Raw genomic sequence first — 10,507 nt, forward strand, 5'->3', positions numbered from 1 at the left:
GTAAAAACACGCTGAGTCCGGCACCATCCGTGGGCAGGATTTAGAAGGCGATTGGGCCAGATCCGGCCCCCGGGCCTTAGGTTGCCTACCCATGTTCAAGAATCTCCATGTGCCTCTGAGGGAGAGCTCAGTGGCATAACGCCCCTGCTTTGCAGGCAGAAGGTCTCAGGTTCAAATCCTGGCATGTCCAGTGTAAATAACCTCAGGGAGCTGATGGAGGGGGCTTTTCTCTCTCTCTGCCTGGAAAGCCACTGCTGGCAGTCAAAGCAGACAACACCCAAACTCTAGCATAAGGCAGCCTCTGCTTCTATAGACTCAGTCCAGATGTTTTTGACTATGACTCCCACCAATCCCTATACCACAGATAGGGCTGTGTTGATGCAAGTTGTAGTCCAAAGCATCTGGAGGGCACCAGAGGTTGGTAAATAAAGCAGTATGGAGAAAGATTGATGAGAATGCAACACTTTTTAGCCTCTCAGCCTTGCTAAAGAAGAAACAGAAGTCGTGTTGAAATGTCTGGGTAAAAAGCGTTAACACAGAAAAAAATTGGAAGCATGTTGGCAAAGACTAATTGATCTTGTGGGGCTGAGTTTGAAGCTTGTGGCCATCAATGCTTTCTCTTCCCTGGCCCCCCCCCCCCATGAATGCATTATGGATCCTCCTCCTCCTGAAAGGAGCCACGGCATGAACATTTTCTAAATACATAGCTGCCACAGACTTTACATTTTCCTTGTGACAGACTCTGTACAATTATTTATGCAATTCTTCTTACAGCTATTTCAATCTCTATATCTGGCACTTCAGTCATGCAGTGGTACCTCGGGTTAAGAGCTCAATTCATTCTGGAGGTCTGTTCTTAACCTGAAACTGTTCTTAACCTGAGGTACCACTTTAGCTAATGAGGCCTCCCGCTGCCGCCGCCGCATGATTTCTGTTCTCATCCTGAAGCAAAGTTCTTAACCCGAGGTACTATTTCTGGGTTAGCAGAATCTGTAACCTGAAGCGTCTGTAACCCGAGGTACCACTGTAAAAGCAAAATCATACCCAATCAAACAAGGTTCAGTAACGCAATCATCAAAATTAATAGAACACAGTGGTACCTCGGGTTAAGAACTTAATTCGTTCCGGAGGTCCGTTCTTAACCTGAGGTACCACTTTAGCTAATGGGGCCTTCCGCCGTCACCGCACGATTTCTGTTCTTATCCTGAAGCAAAGTTCTTAACCCGAGGTACTATTTCTGAGTTAGTAGAGTCTGTAACCTGAAGCATCTGTAACTGAAGGTACCACTGTAGTCTTACTCAGACTGTTCCATGTATGCTGAGTAGGCATGCGCAAACTCGCACCCTGCAAATCAAAAGGAAAAAACACCTTGTGTAGGACCTAAGAGACCCGCAGAGGAGGATCTGCCTGGGAAAAGTCCATCCACAGCAGAAGCTGGGTGCCAACTCCATTAGCACACAGGGCACCTGGTGAAATTCGAGCTACCACACCTCTTTGCAAAAACAGCCGGTGGGAGACTCATCATTGCACATTGCATCTTTCCCTCCTCCCTCCCTGCACTATGAGAAAGCACAAAGAACTACCCGAGGGACAGCTTTTCTTTTCTGTTTTTAAGGAAAGAACCAAAATGTTTCCAACGCTTTCTGGAATCAGCACAGGAGGTTGTGTCTGGTTGCTAGGAAACAGTATATATTCACGCCAGGGCTGCTACTGTTGAGTCCTAAGGCAGCAGCCCAGAGATCATCTACGGTAGTTCACACTACTGACTGACAGGCAGAGATGTCTAACTTCTAATCACCACAATCCAGATCCATGTGTGTGTATTCACACATATGCCACAATGGGCAAATAACATAGCTACAGATAATAACTCACACAAGGAAGCCAAGCCACGTGACCCAGGGGGAGGCAACTTGCCCTCAGTGATGGCTGGGGCTTTGGAGATACCTGGAGGGTGAACCCACTGGCCTGAGCTTTCCACAGTCTGGGCTGGGGATCCTGGGCTCCTGCTCTGTTAACCCAGCAAAAGGCAAGGATTCACACTGCCAGACAATTTTGAGGGTCGATGCTGCACCTCCCTTCTGTAGCAATATGAGGCTCCACATCCCCTTCAAAGTCCTTGAGGTTCCAGTCCGGAGTTTCATTGTTTATTTGTATTTATTTGTTGCATTTAAAGCCCACCTTTTCTCCAAGGAGCTCATGGTTCTCCCTACCTCATTTAATCCCCACAACCTTGTGAGGTGGGTTAAGCCATGGGTAGGTAAACTAAGGCCTGATCCAGCCCAATCACCTTCTAAATCTGGCCTGCAGATGGTCTGGGAATCAGCGTGTTTTTACATGAGTAGAATGTGTCCTTTTATTTAAAATGCATCTCTGGGTTATTTGTGGGGCACAGAAATTCATTCATCCCCCCCACCCCCCGTATAGTCTGCCCCCCCTCCACAAGGTCTGAGAGACAGTGGACCGGCCCCCTGCTGAAAAAGTTTGCTGACCACTGGGTTGGGCTGAGAGGCTACCTGGTAAGCTCCTTGGCCAAGTGGGAATTCAAATCATGGTGTCCCACATCCCAGTCCAAAGCTCTAACCACTACACCATACTGCCACCTTAGATTTGGATCCACTCTGTCTACAGCTGCTGGAATTTGTATTCCCTAAACATCTGGGGGGCACCAGGCTGAAGAAGGCTGCATTAAGAGTAAACTCCCTTCTCATTTCCCAGCACAGGGAGTGGTCAAGTCACAAGGGCATCCATCCATCCCTAGATGTGATTTGCAAGTCAAGCTCTCCTCCAGTTGCCGCAGCGAAACTGAACAGGCCGCTGGCAGGCCAGGAGGAAGCTTAGCAGCCAGTGAAAACTGAATCCTGCCCCAGGCCAGAAGCATCTTTGCCAAATGCCCGGCCCCACCTCTGTGACATTTGCCAAAAAAAAGCAGCAGCAGCAGCAGCAGCAAATATAGGTTGGATTATATTTAGCATTTGCACCAAAACACAGCAGAAGCCACAAAGAATGTCACCTGGTTGCATTTTATGCAGATTTACCGGAATTCCAAAGCAAGCAAAATGAAGCACAACCGTATTTGTATAGTGCTGTGGATGTGGCATGGAATTCTGCAAGAAGTGCAAAAGGAGAGTCTCTGCCCCAAGGAGCTTACAATCCATCATTCAACACAGCGGAAGACAACTGAGGCAGGGGAGGGCAGCAGGAGGGGTAAAAGTCATGCCAACTTGTTGCAGTAACACCTCCCTAGGGTCTAGTTAACAGTAGGTAGAGGTGGGGCGTTGGGTGGCAACCCTTTCATCCGGCCCACCTATTCTTGCCCAGCTATTTCACATCCCTGCTTCCATTTGTCAGACCGCTATTACCATTACAAATTACAAGTGTTTGTGTAGCGAAAACCATTACAAATCAAAATGCATAAAACGGAACACAGTTAAAATAATGATTAAAACCAGGCATCCTGTTAGATAGGAGTTCGCTGCCCTGAAGAATTTAGCTTATCATCCCCACAAACTTTTCTCCTTAAAATTGCTGCTCTAAAGGCAGAATAAGCCACATTTTCAGAGGTGTAGGAGGTCCTGCCCCCTAATAAAAAGTTAATTTGATACTAAATCAATCTCCCAATGGGGAGATTTAGATCTTTGAACAAGGCTGTTCTTAATTCCTTGTGGATTGGACAAACCAGTAAGTAGTGCGGTAAATATTCAGGCACAAGAACTCCTAAGTGGGCAAACTCTCTCTTCATAAGGGATAAGGCAATTGCGTCCTTCAACTGTGAACCGAAGAGCTATAAAGCCTTTTCTCCAACTGGCATTTGTGATGCTGGTTACATGGCAGGGGCGAGGATGGGTAGTTTGGCATCCCGAGGGGCACATTTGACATACAGCCTCTTACTATTAAGAAGTGTCTCCAAACATTGAAACTATTGCTTCCCGCAACTTAAGCTTGCAAATGCAAACCCTCTGGGACAGAAGTCCCTGCTCTCCTGACTGTGCACTTTCATGAGCATTAACTGATGAATGGGTGTTAGAAGAATAGAAATATAAGTAGGCTGCAAATGTAAGTATGTGCACTGCATAAAATAAAAAGCATAAAGATGTATACTCTTTATCCCATGTAGTTGCATTTTAACTGCATTTTGTATAAATTTTAATGGCTGAGTTTTAACAACCAACTCGTTTTTATTGTATTTTATAATGATGTTCCTAAATGTTGTATGCCACCTGGTACCCCAATTTGGGAGAAAGGCAGGATTTATATACATTAAGTAATAATAATGTAATAATAATCTGTAACCTCAAGACTTGATTATTGCAAAGTGCTCTCTGTGTGGATACCCTTGAGCTGCTGCAAATTGATGAGGCTGAACTGTTGATTGGGAAAGACTACAGCCAGCACAAAACTCTGGTGCTGAAAAACTTGCACAAGATGCCCATGACGAGGCCAAGGTCAAGGTCCTTGCATTAATTTACAACTTTGTCCATGTGAATAAATCTGCAGCATTTGAATAAATTGCAGCAAGACTCTTCACTTGGCTGGGGAAAGCCTATCTCCATGACAGACCCTGGAAAGCTTCTGCCACTCAGAACAAGGCAATATGAGACCAGACGTGCCAACATCTCTGTTGTGCTTTAAAAGCTGTAACACACACAGCTTCAGTAGCTGGGGAACCAAAGGAAAATAAATTTAAAAAGCAGCTGAAACCACCAAGCAGGGATTTCCCCACAACACTTATAGCAACTTGTTAATTTTTTTATTTAAAAAATGGGGTGTGGGGGGTTCAGACTTTGCTTGCCTCAGAACCTCAGCTCCCAAACTTGCAAGAACATGAGAATGATGGTTATGGTTAAATGAATGCTGAATGTGATCAAAGGCACAAGGTTGTATCCAAAGCACTGAAGTTAATGGACATGAGTACTACTACTACTTACATATTTATTTATACCTCACATTTTCACCTGACAGGTCTCAAGGCAGCTTACAAATAAAAATAATAATTACTATTAAAAAAAAATCATTATAAAACAATTAAATAGAATTAAAGTTATGTGCATATATAACTTTTAAAATATACAAATAATGACAATAAAAACAGCACAGCCCCACCCCATTCATTAAAAGCAGTCAGTTCCCAAAAGCCACTTGGAACAAGGTCTTCACCTGATGGCAGGCAGTCAAACTTAGGTTCAATTCTTTCAGTGGACCTACTCTGAGTAGAACTTCGTTGGCCACAACCTATCACTATTATTACTGCTATTGTTAAAGGCTGCAAACGGCCGGCAAATCCAGTTCTGGGGAAAGGATGAGTTTGAGAAGGGAGTAAAAACCGTACCCAGCCCAGCCCAGCCCAGCCCTGGGGGTTAGGGAATTACCCCAATGACTCTTAACGGAAGTCCCATTACAAAGCTGGGCCATTGCTTGCAACTGATCTCGCTTCTGTTATGGGATACCTTCAACGAAACTGAATTTTTGTTTTAAAACGTCGGGACTTTTTCTACCTTAATAAAACCCTTCTGGATAGGAGAGAAAAATCTGTAATGAGGCGAAGAGAGAAAGCGCGCTCAAACCCATCACTGCTGGGGTCTGCAAAGGCGGATCGGGCAGTTGCGCTGAGCCTTCCTTCGCCTCTGCCCTCCCTGCTCGCTGCTAGACAAGCACCGGGGCTCACCCATCGTTCTCTGCCCTTCCTCCCTAAGCCTAGAAGATGAGCTTAGGGTAATCCTCGGAGGGGAAGGAAGGCGCTTTACTCGCGCTCGGAGGAAATCGATTTAGGGGATTTCTTCACCTGCTCCACCAAACGGGTCTCGGGGCTCAGACGAACCGCTCTTCTCCTGTCTGTAGGACAAGTCACCGGCTTGGGTCGTCTCCTCCTACGCCTTGGAGGAGAAAGAACTTTACGCGCTGGCCAGAAAGGGCTAATGGGCCCGAGGAGGTGCGCACTCACCTGCTGGGGCCCCCGAGGCGCGCTCAGCTTCTGCTGCAGGGCGCCTTGCTGCTGCCGCCTTCTCCTCTTGCCGGCTGAAGCGCTGCCTCTTTCCGGCGAAGCGGAGGCGCGCCGTGCGTAAATGCACAGCGAGCGCCGGTTTCCGATGAGCTCTCCAAGGCGCGCTCCGCCGCGTTTAGCTCCCGGCAGCCCAAGTCTGGGGGAGAAAGGCGAGGCAGTCGGGTTCAGCGCCGCCCTCTGGACAAACAAGAGCTCGGTGCCATCGGGCACTTCACAGGCAGCGGAGAATGGATTGCATCCGACGCGCTCTTTGACGGCCGCGGAGCGCTACGTGAAAACTTTCAGTGGGCTGCGAAGAATGACGCTTACATGGAGTTCAGCGGTATTCTGTCTTCAGTATAAACGTGTCTCATAATTGCATATAAATCATTGTACATGTGACACCAAAATCGCCATACAAGTGTTTTCGTGTTAGTTTTTAATAATTCATTAGACAGTGATTTTTACATGCCTGTTATACTCGCACATTGGCAACAAAATGCTTAAAATAATAAAGAAACTAAAACACAACCCTACCCGGTTAATCAGCTGGAGCCTGAAATTTCCAAATTTATCCTTGCATGCGCTTTTAAAGAAATACCGAAAAATTGCATTGTTGGCTGGCTGTACCCAACAGTGGAAGCCGGTTTTCTGGCATTCAGGTGCGATGACAGGAAAACACCGCCAATGAGATTTCCATCTGAGGTGTTGAATAATGTTCTTACCTGTACCTGCTTTTAGAATGTTTTTGCTGCAATTCTTTTAGAAGGTTTTCACTTTTTAATATAATCCATTTGTTTTTGTCTTTGTTAAAAAATAATCTTTTAAATGTTGTTTTAAAATAATCTTTTAAATGTTGTTTTAAAATAATCTTTTAAAATAATCTTTTAAATGTTGTTTTAAAATAATCTTTTAAATGTTGTTTTAAAATAATCTTTTAAAATAATCTTTTAAATGTTGTTTTAAAATCATCTTTTAAAATAATCTTTTAAATGTTGTTTTAAAATCATCTTTTAAATGTTGCCAGACTCCTTTGAGAGAAAGGGTTATGAATTCAATAAAATAAAATAATAAATATTAAACACACAGGTGCCTAGCCAGAACAGAGCCACTGGCAGTCCTAATATCTTCCCTTAACTTCAGGAACAAGGAGTGTGTTTAGTTTCTAACTGCGATCGCTTGCTTGTTTACTCAGAAGTAAGCATGTTTGTGCATGGGGCCTACTTCCTAGTAAGCTTGCTGATGATTCCAGGCTACATTAAATGGCTTCTTTGAATCCATAATTTTCTTCACCTAGAAAGGAATGTGGTGGTTTTTACATCATTAACCCACAAAGGTTGTGATTAATCCATGCTGAGGAAAACCGCTAAAAAACAGCATCCATCTGTCAGATGCATGAACATTTATTTACTTATATTCATTACATTTATGTTCTCCAGTGATGTTTGTGGTGCCCCCCCCCATTTTATTCACACAGCAGCACTGCAAGGTAGAGTGGGGTAGAGGGGCTGGGAGATGGTGATGAGCAGAAATTTGAACCCATGTCTTGTTTCTCAGTTTCTCAGTATTAAAGATACAACAACAATAGTTACCATATGAATTGCAATGTGCTTTGGAGCATTAAATTCTCCTGCTGTTTTCTCTTGATGGGGGGAGCTTGAGGATCCTGAATGTTATCCACGGTACACTGAATAACATTCATTGAATACACATTGAACTTTCTCTCTCCCAACCTGGAACTGACCTTTTCTTGTGCAACAATCCAATTCTCTGAGATCTCCTGCCCCCAAATTGATTATTAAGACTATTTTTAGCCCTTCAAGTGGAAACTCAGCTCTGCAATTACGAGTTGGCTTTCTAGCATGTCGCTGTCCACCTCTTCAAGCTACTTCAGTGCATGAAGTGAGGGAAATAATTAACTTTAAGGCTGTTTCATAGCGATCAAGTTCAGTCCTTTGTCAGAGGTTGCTTGGAGGACATTTGACCTTGACATGGCTGTGCATTAATGCTTGTTTAGGGCACCAGCCTCCATATTCCAATTTGCCATCAGAGGCTACAGAGCAACAATGAGAGAAAGTTCTTATCCTCATATCTTCCTAGCTGAGGATGGAACCTGCATGTCCAAAGACAGTCTATCTCTGAACATCAGTTGGTAAGGCAGGCATGGCTAACCTGTGGCCCTTCAGAGATCGTTAGACTCCAGCTGCTCTCAGCCCCAACCAGCATGGCCACTGGGCAGAGATGGTGGAAGTTGGTGCCCAGCAACATCTGAAAGGCCCCAGGCCATTCACCTCTGGTATATATGACTGCTTCCCTGACCAGGCGCCCTCTAGATATTTAGTACTAGAACTCCCACCAGCCCTACCCAGCATGGCTGTATGGAGCAAGGCCTTATGGGAGTTGTAGCCCAAAACAGACCAGGTGGGCAAATACAGTGTTTCCAGGGTATCCCACTATAAAACATCCTGTCTCTCTCATTACATGTTGAAGAGACAACACCATTTTGAATTTCAGTTTGAAACTTGCCTCTCCAACAGTGAGGCAGCTGCATGAAAAAGCAGCCCACAGCTGAGGGCTGTCATATTCTCCCTAGCTGTGTGGCCTGTCATCCCAAATACATGCATTTTTTGTTCCATTGAGGCTTACGAGAAAAGCAAACGCAGTCAGACAGAGGCTCTCCCAGGAAGCCCATGTCAGGGACTGTTAGGTCCAGTCTGGTTGAGCAGCACTCAGGGGTGGGGAAGACTGTGGGCAGCTGCCCATGGGCCCTGCTGTCTGGTGCCCCCTCACAGCTATAGAGGGAAAGACTGTCTCAGTGAGGAGCTAAAGGCACCGTGAGCCTTCAGGGCTTGCCAGCGTGGTGTCTGAGAGTGCAAGGGGACCTTTGGAGATGTCATCTGCTGCCTGTGCAAGCCCCTGAGCACCTCTAACTCATTGCTTCTTTCATTATGAGGTGATGAAGGTGATTAGTTCCTACTTCCCTTGAAAAGTACTGGTATAGGTTTGGGGTTGGGTGTCTGGGGTGTTAGGGGAGGACGCTGTGGGTTAAACCACAGAGCCTTGGACTTGCCAATCAGAAGGTCGGCAGTTCGAATCCCCGCGACGGGGTGAGCTCCCGTTGCTCGGTCCCAGCTCCTGCCAACCTAGCAGTTCAAAAGCACGTCAAAGTGCAAGTAGATAAATAGGTATCACTCCGGCAGGAAGGTAAATGGTGTTTCCATGCGCTGCTCTGGTTCGCCAGAAGCGGCTTAGTCATGCTGGCCACATGACCCAGAAACTGTATGCCGGCTCCCTCGGCCAATAAAGCAAGATGAGCGCCCCAACCCCAGAGTCGGCCACGACTGGACCTAATGGTCAGGGGTCCCTTTATCTTTACCTTTAGTACCTCTGGTGGGGGGCATGTTGTGCTCCTTCTCAGGTAGTTCATCCCCCTTTGGTTCCCACCCTGCACTCAGCTCTCACCTGTGGCTCCTAGAAGCTGCCAGCATGTGATAGCAGCCACAGTCCTGAGAATTTCTCTTTCCTAACACTGGCTTTGAGTGACCAGCTGCATCAGGTGAGGGTAGCCAATGGGTCACAAACCCTCAGTGAGTTTGGGACTCTGTGTGCGAAGACAGGCTCCGAAGGATTGAGCAAACAAGACCAAGAGTGGGTCCAACAGTCAAGAAGGTGGTATCTGCACATGGTGTAGAGGAGCACGTGGGCCCCATCCACCTGGGAAGGTAGCCCATCTAGGAAAGCTCTGATTCTAGACCTCCACTGCCTTGTGGGATATCTTCAGGAGAAGAAAAGACTAAGGAGTTAACTCTACACAAATCCAGACTGGAGTATGTAAGACAGGTGGATGGTGCACTCTATTGTCTCCTGAGACAAATGCCAAAAAGGTTTGAGGGCTCATTCTGGATGACATTTTTGGGTCCCTTCCAAACCTTTGATCCTGTATCTGCAAGGGTAGGGTATATAAGAGGAAACCCGTCAGAACACTTCCTTTGTCTAGGATAGTGGCCCTATAGTTGAGTGGGGCTAGGTACAGTGGTACCTCTTGTTGTGGATGGGATCCATTCCGGAGCTCCGGTCGGATCCCAAGGTTTCTGCAATTGGAGGTGCCTGTTCTGCACATGTGTGTGGCACAATGGAGCACTTCTGCGCATGTGCGTGTGGCGAAACCCGACAAAATACTTCCAGGTTTGCCGCCTTCACAACCCGAAGTAAGCAGAGGTTCTACTGTAATATCATCTGTATCTTAAAAGAGTGAGACAAATGGGGGAGTCTGTTCCCATCTCACCTGGATAGATGCCATGTTATCCTTGTTCTGTATGTACATAGAAGTGAAGCTGGAAGAGCTTCAGTTCTATGTGATTTTCAGGATCCAGAAGCTGACCGGAAAGTGGAGTGCCTCAGAGAGTAGGAGTTAAAGGATAGTGATCTGTGTTATAAGAATTCTAAGGTCTCAAATATAGAATAAATGTTCATAAATGTACAAGGCAAACACATACATAGGTGTCTAAACCACGTGTCTGAAATAGT

General features: G+C 46.0%; 1 protein-coding gene across 4 annotated transcripts in view; it reads right to left on the bottom strand.

Moving 5' to 3' along the window:
- Positions 1 to 6,356, bottom strand: part of LOC310669308 (dual specificity testis-specific protein kinase 2-like) — a 38,701-nt gene extending 32,345 nt beyond the window's left edge. The window contains exon 1 of one of the 4 annotated variants that reach the window (XM_083423181.1): positions 5,942 to 6,356. The gene's annotated coding sequence lies outside the window, so the exon portion shown is untranslated. Of the gene's footprint in view, positions 1 to 5,744 lie in introns of all 4 variants that reach the window. The other 3 variants (XM_083423180.1, XM_083423179.1, XM_083423178.1) reach the window with 3 other exon arrangements.
- Between the last annotated feature and the right edge of the window lie 4,151 nt (positions 6,357 to 10,507).

The sequence above is a fragment of the Podarcis tiliguerta genome, assembly GCF_965153285.1.
Source record: "Podarcis tiliguerta genome assembly, chromosome: Z".
Taxonomy (NCBI): Eukaryota; Metazoa; Chordata; class Lepidosauria; order Squamata; family Lacertidae; genus Podarcis; species Podarcis tiliguerta.